We start from the raw sequence: 11,483 nt of genomic DNA, 5'->3' as shown, positions 1-11,483 counted from the left end.
TACACAGGCAGGTTGAGGCCACGGGGGAGAGGTTCTTCATGCTCCACAGGCAGGTTGAGGCCACGGGGGAGAGGTTCTTCATGCTCCACAGGCAGGTTGAGGCCACGGTGGGAAGACCGGGGTCCTGCCTCTGACAAGTAGCAGGGGAAGAATGAAGGTACTGCTGTGGTGCTGGAGTCTGGACACTTACAGCTGCAATAGAGACAAAGTCATACCTGTTGTCCTGTTGATGTTTGTAAAAACTACTGTCATCCACTAGCAACTAGGCCTACACTTAGCCTATAGTTAATTTGATTTAAAAAAATAATTGACTCCCAGTCCTATATATGTTTGGATTTTGATTATTTTGATCAATGTTATGCACACTGAAATGGCATGGAGCTGTTCTTACCAGTAGGTTGACCAGCAGTGCACAATCCCATGGTATCTATCTTGGAGGATGGTGGGGTTGGTCAGACAGTTCTGGGTGAAGGACACCCCAACACTGGCTCCATTCCCAGAGAGAGGGGCCTGCTTATGGTTCAGCAGTGTGACTAGCTGGTCCCAGGTGAGATGTGGAGGATGAGTGGAGGTCCCCACAAAGGACATCTCCTCCTCAATCCATGTGCATCTAGCTGGTCCAGGTACTCTCTTGTGAGTGATTTGTTTATTGTCACCTATCTATGTGCATGTTCATATGTTGATGTTTTATGTCCTGTTGAAGGTGAAGATTGTGCACATCCCAGGATGTTTAACGTCCTGCCAGGGACTACAGATGTAAATTAGCCTGAGGCTAGCTCTGGTGTAGAGCATAACATGGCAACATTTATGTTTTAATTGTACATGGTCCTTAATGAACTAAAATTGAATTGAATGAATAGAAGTAATAGGCCCAAAACTGGAGGTTGGTGTGATTATGATTGACCCACTAGATGGCGCCAGACACACAGAGAAGATACAGTCACAACCACACACCTTCTATTAGTGTAAGGTTGTATTCCAACATGCAGACTTTCGTCCCCCACTTGTGCCCCACTGACGCCCTCCGTGGAGAAAACAGTTTCCTCGCTGTCAGCCTAGCCACAACAATTTTTGGGGCACTGTTCTTTATTCACCATCCCAATTGCAAATGAAGAATTGACATTATAATTGTGCTTTTAGAAGATATTGAATTCATTTTCTGAAATCTGGGAATGCACGCTAAGATACTTTCAAGCCTGTGCCAAAAATACTGAATCAAACCAAGATAACGCAAAACACGTCCACTCAATACAAAAGCGTGTGCTCAAGTTGGGTCTCCAAAGGGGTCCCCTACTTCTTCTCTTTTTGAGGTGTTTGCGCAAGACGTGCACTACCGCCATCTACTGCGCTAAGGAGACTTCATTGATTCTCAACCTCAGGACTCTGAAGGTCTCCTAACCGAAGGTCTCCTAAAGGGGCGTTTACCCGACATAAAGTGGATACCGGAAAAGAAACAAAATGACGCTACTTGTTAGATCCACCTTCTTTGCCTGTGCACTTCCTGGATCCATGTGATGTCAGTTGAACGCCCCTTTAGGGGTTAGGAGACTTTTGGTTAGGAGACCGTTGGCAGAGAATCGAATATTAACATTATAATTGTGCTTTTGCAAGATATTGAATTCATTTTCTGTCGTCAGTGAAGGAAGGACAGACTGCCTATTGGAATGCATGTTAAGACACTTCAAGCCTGTGCATTTCCTGGATCCATGTGATGTCAGGTGAACGCCCCTTTAGGAGACCTTCAGTTAGGAGACCTTTGGAGTCTTACAGTTAAGAATGAATGAGTTCCCTTGGCACTGTCGATTGCGGTAGCTAGCACACATCTTATGCAAGCCGTCACCAAATGCCACAGGAAGGAGGAGGGGACAGCGCCCCCTTTGATGACCACACTTGAGCGCACTCCTTTGGATTGGGTGGGTGGAGTTTGAGTTGTCTTAGTCCAGTGATTCTCAAACTGTGGGCCCTGAAGGCATTCCATGTGGGCCTTGAAATCATTTTCTAAAAATAAAAATAACGTTTGTGTGTGTGTGTGTGTGTGTGTGTGTGTGTGTGTGTGTGTGTGTGTGTGTGTGTGTGTTGTTGATTCATTTGAGTTTTATGCTTTTTTGGGTCAGAGGTGGGCTCGAGAGCTTGTGAAAATTTCCTCCACTTGCGCTTGTCTCCTCGCTCCGCCTCCTAGCCCCGCCTCCGTGGAGAAAATGATAAAGTTTCCCAGCTGTCAGCCTCGCCACAACAACTGTTGAGGGACTGTTTTCCTTTCACCATCCCAATTGCAAATGAGAAAAAGACTCTATAATTGAGCTTTTGCAAGATATTGAAATATAATGCTGTTGTCAGTGATGTCATCATGACATATTACTTCCTGGTACGAGGAGACAAGCAAGTGGAGGAGGCAAGTGGAGGAGGCAAGGTTGCATATTGTAACACTCCTAAATGTGCGTTACGCCCCTTTATGGGTGAAAGCAAACGGAATGTCTCATCAACTTACATGCTACATGGGCTACCTTAACTGAACACAGTCCATGCTTCAGTCATGGCAGTTTGGCAATATTATTTGAACAGCCGGCAACACAACACGTTTTCGGCATGTTGCGCGCGTGAACAACGCTTGTCTACGGGTCCTTATCTTTCGTTTATTAAACCCCAACACCACCAATTGACTTGCATGGCCTGTTTTCCCCCACAAATGGGCGTATCGCACATGGAAAACGTCACACCGTTCATGAGTATAGAAGATCTTTGGCCACACTGCATCTGCATCTGCCTCTCTCTATGGGACTGGCTTGCAGGCCATAGTTTGGTCGGTGACCGACCCTAATTGTTTTGAGACACACAGGGGCTGGATTGTCAGACTAATTGAGAAATTAAAATATGGTTGAACCCAATACCAATGTTCTCCAGTTTGTGCAGAGGTTTTAGATGGCAGGCGTTCCCATTATCATCGAACCCTGCAGTCATGATCCAATCAGCTTCCCACAACTGCACCAATGATGGACACAATTACTGGTAAGGGTTTCATATCATGGTATAGCCCTACGTAATATATACACAAGATTTGTTTTTAAAGATGTTTTAACACTTCTTATTATATGGTTGTGACGTCATCGGTCGAATGCTCCATTCATTTCAACGGGGCTCCCCAACGTTCGCACGTCTGTTATTTTTCGATAACGGACGGGTTGGTCTATAACAGACCGCTGTCAATGGCAACAAGACTTTTCACTGCTAAAGCGACTTTTCAACAAGACTCTAATCAGCTGCTGTGATAGACAACACCAACAGTTGTCCTGGCTAACAGTTGTCCTGGCTACCTAGCTGTTGCCTAGCGGTGTTCCACAACGGCACTGTTTTGTTTTGCGCAGCAACAATCTTAACATTAAATAGGCCTAAAGAAATGTCCCCGCCATATGTGAATCATTTAAGTATATCCATATAATAAGCGGGTTAACTTTCGGCGAGTCGGTCGCTTTGTGGAATAGCAGCACTTCAGAGAGAACAAGACCCCTCCGCTCCGCGTCGGGGTCTAAAGATTCTCTCTGTCGTGCTGCTATTCCACGGTAGCGAGCTTCTCGCCGAACGTTAACCCTTACACAATAACGTTCCACAAAAATGGTTAGCTAATGGTTAGCTAATGGCGTATTGTGCATCTATAATACTATTATAAGCATTGATATATCATTATTAAATGAATCAATTGTAAAACACTTACTGAACATTTGCTGTTTACAATAACATATTAGGCCTGCACGATTATGGAAAAAAAAAAATTATAATCTTGATTATTTTGATCAAAATCAAGATCATGATTATTAATTACGATTATGCAGCAGAGCTTATCCCCCCCTTCGTATAACTCAGTCAGAACTGAGCCGATTTTTATGAAATTTAGTGGTATGATTGGTCATGACCCAAGGAACGAATAAGTATTTGGGAGTGATTGGGTCAAAGGTCAAAGGTCAAGGTCATAAAGGTCAAAAACGTAAATTGAGCCGATTTTTATGAAATTTAGTGGGATGATTGGTCATGACCCAAGGAACGATCGATACGTTTTTGGGAGTGATTGGGTCAAAGGTCAAAGGTCAAGGTCAAAAACGTAAATTGAGCCGATTTTTATGAAATTTAGTGGGATGATTGGTCATGACCCAAGGAACAATCGATTACTTTTTGGGAGTGATTGGCTCAAAGGTCAAAGGTCAAGGTCACGAAAAGATCAAAAACATAAATTGAGCCAATTTTTATGAAATTTACTGGGATGATTGGTTATGACCCAAGGAACAATCGATTACTTTTTGGGAGTGATTGGGTCAAAGGTCAAGGTCAAGGTCACGAAAAGGTCAAAAACGTAAATTCAGCCGATTTTTATGAAATTTACTGGGATGATTGGTCATGACCCAAGGAACAATCGATTACTTTTTGGAAGTGATTGGGTCAAAGGTCAAGGTCAAGGTCACGAAAAGGTCAAAAACTTTTCTCTTTGCCAAGCACTATAGGGGGACCTATTGTTTTTTATTTGTATATTCTCGTGTTTTTGATGGCTTTACTTTATTATTTTATTTTAATGTTCTGTCAGAGACTACAGATGCAAACTAGCCTAAGGCTAGCTCTGGTGCAATGCATGGAATGTCAACATTTATGTTTAAATTGTACTGTACATGGTCCCAATAAACTGAATTGAATTGAATATGGGATATTAGCACCTGCCACAGGCCTGTTCTCTGCATTCCCAAGCAGCTATCTTGGTATCTTGCTTGATGACACTTTAACCTTCAAAGCAGAACATCTTGTGAGGAAACTCACAATAAAACTACATTTTCTTTTAATTTAGAAAGAAATTCTATTAGAAGTGCCTTGTCTCTGCAACTTTTGCATCCATTTTTGACAATGCAGACCTGCTGTATCTGAATACTGCAGCTCAATATCTAAGTAAGATTGACTCTGTGTATCATGGTGCCCCAAGGTTCATCGCTAACTGTGAGGCTCTAACGCATCATTGTGAACTGTATTCCAGAGTTCAATGACCTGCACTGACTACCAGGAAACCCATTCACTGGTACACATTTATATACAAGGCAATACTAATGCCACCCTACATCTGCAGCCTATTAAAATGATTTTCAATCAGATATAATTATGTGATTAAAATTTGATTAATGGCGAGGTAACTCAGGCATTTATGTGATTAATCGTGACTAAAAAATGTAATCGATTGACAGCACTAGTAGAAATATATATATAAAGACTATGTTTAAAACACACATAAACTAGACTGCCTGTGCAGTCGCCTTCGACTGCTTAAGGTATATCCCCGAAACGCGACGCTTCCAGTCCCCCATCATTCCTACCACTCCCGTCCACCATTTCGTAAACGTATATGATACATACAGACGTGACATGACGTGCATAGGCTTAAAACCAAACGACTATTGTGAAAATGAAGCAAAAAATGGGGCAAATGGTAATACTGTTTTAATGGTTCAGTGGATATACCACATTAGGTACAGTGTAATAACCAGTGTAACAATATTTAATACAATGTAATTTTTTTTACTTACATCATGTGTTTGTGCGTAAGTGGTATTACATGGTATTGCATATTGTTACACTGGTATTACACTATATTACATGGTATTGCATACTGTTACACTCGTTATTACACGGTACCTGATATTGCATATTGTTACACTGGTATTACACTAGTATTACATGGTATTAAATATTGTTACATTGGTTATTACACTGTACCTAATATGGTAGATTCACTGAAATGGTGAACCATTAAAATAAGGTGTTACCGGGCAAATCAATCCACCCAGTCAGAAGTTATGGGCCAAATGAAAATTCCGCCATTTTGAAACTGTTGTCGTCCAAACTCGAATCAGTTCATGAACCTACCCTAGAGCATTCACACACAAAATCTGGGACAAATCCATCCACCCGGTCAGTAGTTATGGGCCAAACAATAATTCGGCCATCTTGAATTCAGCCATCTTGAAAGTGTTGACCTCCAAACTCGAATCAGTTCATGAACCTACCCTAGAGCATTCACACACAAAATCTGGGACAAATCCATCCACCCGGTCAGAAGTTATGGACCAAACAAAAATTCGGCCATCTTGAATTCAGCCATCTTGAAAGTGTTGACCTCCCAACTCGAAGCAGTTCATGAACCTACCCTAGAGCATTCACACACCAAATCTGGGACAAATCCATCCACCCGGTCAGAAGTTATGGACCAAACAAAAATTCGGCCATCTTGAATTCAGCCATCTTGAAAGTGTTGACCTCCAAACTCGAATCAGTTCATGAACCTGCCCTAGAGCATTCACCCAAAAAATCTGGGACAAATCCAAACATCCGTTCAAAAGTTATCGCGTTAACACGAAAGACCTTACGCGGCGGACGCGGCGGACGCGGACGCGGCGGCGGCGGCGCACGCAAAACCATTACATCCCCGACGCTCCGCGTTTCGGGGATATAAATACAGAACAGGAAAATAAACAGGCTACCATAAACCAAAGCAAAATGCACAAACTTTAACTAGCCAAAGGCTCACAATAATAGTTCAAAAGTACGAACTCATACAGCGGACTTATTTACAGAGCAATGAGACTGGCATCATTATGAACAGTACCTGCACACTCAGGCGGAGCATACCAGAGTGCACACAATGCAGGGGTGTTTCAGGAATTGGCACAATATTACTAAATAACACTTTCTAAAATGGTACCACACATACATAAATACTGATCATAATGGGTGATATGATAACCCATAGGTCACATGGGTTCTGTGACAAAATGAAGACACAGCCAAAGGTTGCAACTCTGTTGCAAGGTTGGTGTTTTATTCACAGTCCAAGTGAGCAAATAACAAAATAAAACAAAATAAAGTTGAAGTTTTCAAAATGTCACAGGCCTATGAAATTAACAAAATGAAAGACAAAATGTAAGTAGAAACCAAAACTTACTCGTCTGAAGAACAAAGAGCACAGCTCAGGACCACAAACCAGACTGCTATTAAAATGGGCAGAGAGAGAGAGAGAGAGCTAACTCCTTCTGAGGGATTACTGGTCCCTTTCCTTACCATTAGCCCTGAGTGCTGGGAAGATAAACAAGCAGGTGTGCTTCACTTCAGCTAGCAGACTAGTGAATCAGCCGATCCGCATATACAGTATATTACATTACATTACTTTACAATTACCAGACGCCTTTGACCAATGCTGAGTGGCATATTGGGTCAGGTACGGTCTGATCTTTTTCATATCGAACAGTGAGAAGTGGCATGAGAAGAGGCTGTGGTCAGAGAATGATAGATGTTCAGTTTTAGTGAGGTTTAGCTGAAGGTGATGTTCCTTCATCCATGTGGACAATACGGCGAGGCAGGCTGAGAGTTGGTTTTTGAGGAGAGGACAGAAACTTTGTGTGTAAACGTAAGTAGTTTGCAAGATACCGACAAAGTGAAATGATGATCAATTGATGTAATCAGAGCCTTAGTGTGACAGCCACTCATGTTCACCACTACACCATGTTTTCTCCATGTGTGGATACTGGCACTCTCTGTGGTTCTCATACGTCCCAATGATTTAGAAATGGCTTTATAACCTTTAGCAGATGGAGACATCAATTAACCTTTATTATAATCTGCTCATAAATGTTGATGCATAGCAGCATGATGTCATGGGTGAGATATGGTCTACTACACATTGTCAAACAGGTTCCATTCAAATTATCCCTTGAATATAAATGTCTGGTAGAAGTCAGATCTGGGTAGCTGTGAAAAATAACTTGGTTGTGCGCAAAAATATGATGAGTGAAAGTGAAACCAGATTGGGAAACTCCAAATCCCATTGTCATTCTGACACAGCACTCAATAGCACACAAGTGTTCACTGCACACTGCACACAATGACATTGCATTTATGCCTCACCCGTGCAAGGGGGCAGCCCCCAATGGCGACCCAAGGGAACAGTTCGGCAGGACGGTACCATGATCAGGGTACCTCAGTCATGGAGGAGGATGGGGGAGAGCACTGGTCAATTACTCCCCCAACAACCTGGCGGGTCAGGAGTCGAACCGGCAACCCTTGGGTTACAAGTCTGACGCCCTAACCGCTCACCTATGATCACCCTAAAGTAGTAAACATTGGTTTTCATAACATCTGCAGTTAACAATTTAATTTATTGTCATTTTTACTAAATACATCAACAAGCTTTTGACCCTGCATGAATCCTCTGGTGTTTCTTGAAATGGGACTGGTTGACTTAAAATTCTTTCCTCATTGAGAGCACTCAAAGGGGCTTTTCTATTGAAGGCATTTTGTGTAAGTTTTTAGGCTGAACTTGTGTTGAAAGCTTTTCCCACATTCAGAATAAAACGTGGCTTTTCACCTGAATGAATCTTCTGGTGTGACGCAAGAGGGCCCAATCGACTAAAACTTTTTCCAAAAGTCAGAGCACTGAAATTCTGGTTCACGTGAATGGATGACCTGGTGTTTCTTGCGATATCCCATTCTGCTAAATCAGTCAGAGCACTGATATGGTTTCCCCCCTGAATTAACTGTTTGGTGTTCCTTGAGGTAGCACATTCGACTAAAACTCTTTTCACACTCAGAACATAGAAATGGTAGTATACAGAATATATTTAGTATATACAGAAATAGAAAAGTACCAATTTTCACTCACAATACCCGTGTAATAAATGCATTTGACATTGTCTTGAAATTATAGTTGAGCTTTAGTATTTGTCTTAACAGTTTGAAAACACACATGAACTGATTAAAATAGCTACTAATGGAGTAAAAATTACCTAATATCTGCCAGGGACTCATAGTTTTCCAAGAAAGGAATCTGTTTGAATGAATCGCTTCCTGACCACTGCTTCTCCTGGAGACGTGCCGTTAGTAACTCCTTAAAGTTCCTAGTCCTTGTGTAAATTATGCTCTCTGCATTTTTATCGAATCATTTTAACTTCCGTACATAAAGTAATCAGTTGAAACATTTTACAGTTTTTCTCGATTGGTTTGGCTAATTTCTTGAAACCGAGATGACATTTCTATACATTTTGCGTCATTTGGCTAAACATTCTTACACTTCTGCAGAACAGTTCAGATAACTAGCAAAATGTCATATACCTCCCAATACAGTTCATTCTTGCATCAGCACTAAACCTTCTCCCACATAAATAGTCAGTACCATAAAAATGGCATATATCCTTCTCAATTGTTTTGGCTCATTTGCATTCATTTAGTCATTCTGTCAAAATAAACTGGATGGTTCAGCATAATGCCATGGATCCTCATCACTTGCTCATATCACTAAAGAAACAGTTTACCCGTGTGTCGAAACTAAATTCCATCCACAGAATGCTGTTTGAAAAAATGTCAAGTAATAAGCCAAATAACAGAGGAAACTGTAGTATACACAGTTGTAAAATTATTTTCTACAAACTAGTAAAGTTACAATACCATCTGGCCTGTTGAACACTGTCATGACATGACATGACATGTTTTGTAGAGGGCAGCCATTAGACTGAGAATTGTCTAATTCGTTTAGATAAGACAGGTCAATTTATTTGGAAAATTTGCTAAATGAATGCTTAATGCGTCAACTGTAGGGTACTTGTATATAGCCATCTACCGAGATGTACTAAACATTTGAGACATGTACAAAGCATTTGAAATTTGAAAGCAATGAAAAATGCCATTCTGTTGTGGGAAATGGTAAGTTGGTTTGGAGATTTGTCCGTGTCGTTTTGAGAATGTCATCTCAGTTTTGAGAAATGAGCCAAACCAATCGAGAAAATGTTTTGTTCAGCTTACATATAAGGAATGTTCATTAAAATGTGAATTTAACAATTAATTCACTGTAACTGTCGCAGGTAGGGGGGCACGCGTTTATGAGCGGCACCCCCTTTGATTACCCATTACCCGTAGGAGTAAACCAAACACACCAAAACATGCCAGGACACAGAAAATGCATTTTAGGATATTTATTTTTACTTGACAGACACTTGTAGTTACCATGGGTCCATGTTAAAAGCACCGGTTCAGATCACCATGTTGAGAGCCCACCTACCCCAGTGCAGAGTTCATTGCCCGACTGGTTAATTCAATCAATGTCTTGGTAGACGCTGAGCCGAAAGAGGTGCCGTCCACAGTTAACAGAGTCTTGGTAGGGCCACTGGGCGCGACCGGCGTGCGGCTGCTATTGACACACGCGAAACACACCGCATCCGAAGTCACACTCTTGGGAATGAAAGCACAGCACAGCACTCCGTGGAAGAAAGAAGCAGCCGACGCGGCCTTTGTCACAGTAGCTGGAGCATCTCTTACTTACAAGTCTCTGGACCGAGAGAGAAAGAGCGAGAGAGAGAGAGAGAGAATGAGAGTGGGCCAGGGCGAGAGAGAGAGAGAGAGGCAGAGCGACAGAAAGTCAGAGTGAGGGCCAGGAGTGGCTACGTATCTGGAAGGGGGGCTTCACTCCTTGAAGGCCGTGGCGGCCAGGCACCGGCACTTAGCTTTCGCGGGGGTAGTCCATCACCCCTGGGTTCTCCATGTTGCGACCATCGAGTCTGGCAATATGCCGTCGCGCTTCTTCAGTCATTCCGCCCATGCAGTGCACCTGTGCCGCTCCATCCATGCCTGGCCCCACCCGGATACCGGTCGCGGCAGTACCCCCTCCATCAGCCGGCTTCTGGCTCAAGCGGTCGCCCCTCCATGGCTCGCCCTCTCGCCCGGCAATCTTCCAGCGTTGCTCTCCCGGCCCCTCCTGCCGTCTATGTCAAATGGCCCGTTTAAAAGCACATTTTCCCCACCCCGTTTACCAATCACATTTTCCCAAAGTACCCACTGTCCACCTGTAGCCATTAACATAATCAGTACCCTAAGCAGTGGCAATCATTCCAGGTAAACCCGGCGTCCTTTTTGTTTGCATATAAGATGGTGCATCACTAAAAAGGCTCCCCCTGGGGACAACGTCAAAAGTTTTTGTTCTCGGCCCCACACATAAAAGTCACCCCTGTGACATAACTAGTGTTTAAAAATCGTTATGGTGCTCTTAAAATAATTGTTCAAGAAGACGCTTTTGCACACCTCTGTAGGTGGGCAGGTGTGTTATCCCAGTGGGGTTGTCATTCAAGTATAAAGAAATCCTGCACACTGTCCATTCCACCAACAAACTTTAATACAATATGAAGAAGGTCGGATGACCGAAAGAATGTATTAAAGTTTGTTGGTGGAATGGAGAGTGTACAGGATTTCTTTGCTCTTGAAATGATTAATTCATAGACAAAACCTTAGCAGGTGAGGTTAAAAAAAATTGGCGTGAGTGCGACTGAAACACTTTCCACAATCAGAACATTGATTTGTTTTTTCCCCAGAGTGTGTCTTCCGGTGTACATTGAGATTGCTCATTTGACTAAAACTCTTTCCACAATCAGAGCATTGATATGGTTTTTCCCCTGAATGGATCCTCTTGTGTCTCTTGA

The sequence above is a fragment of the Engraulis encrasicolus genome, chromosome 10 (assembly GCF_034702125.1).
Source record: "Engraulis encrasicolus isolate BLACKSEA-1 chromosome 10, IST_EnEncr_1.0, whole genome shotgun sequence".
NCBI lineage: Eukaryota > Metazoa > Chordata > Actinopteri > Clupeiformes > Engraulidae > Engraulis > Engraulis encrasicolus.
The sequence above is the reverse complement of the archived record's forward strand: the minus strand, read 5'-3'. Positions refer to the sequence as shown.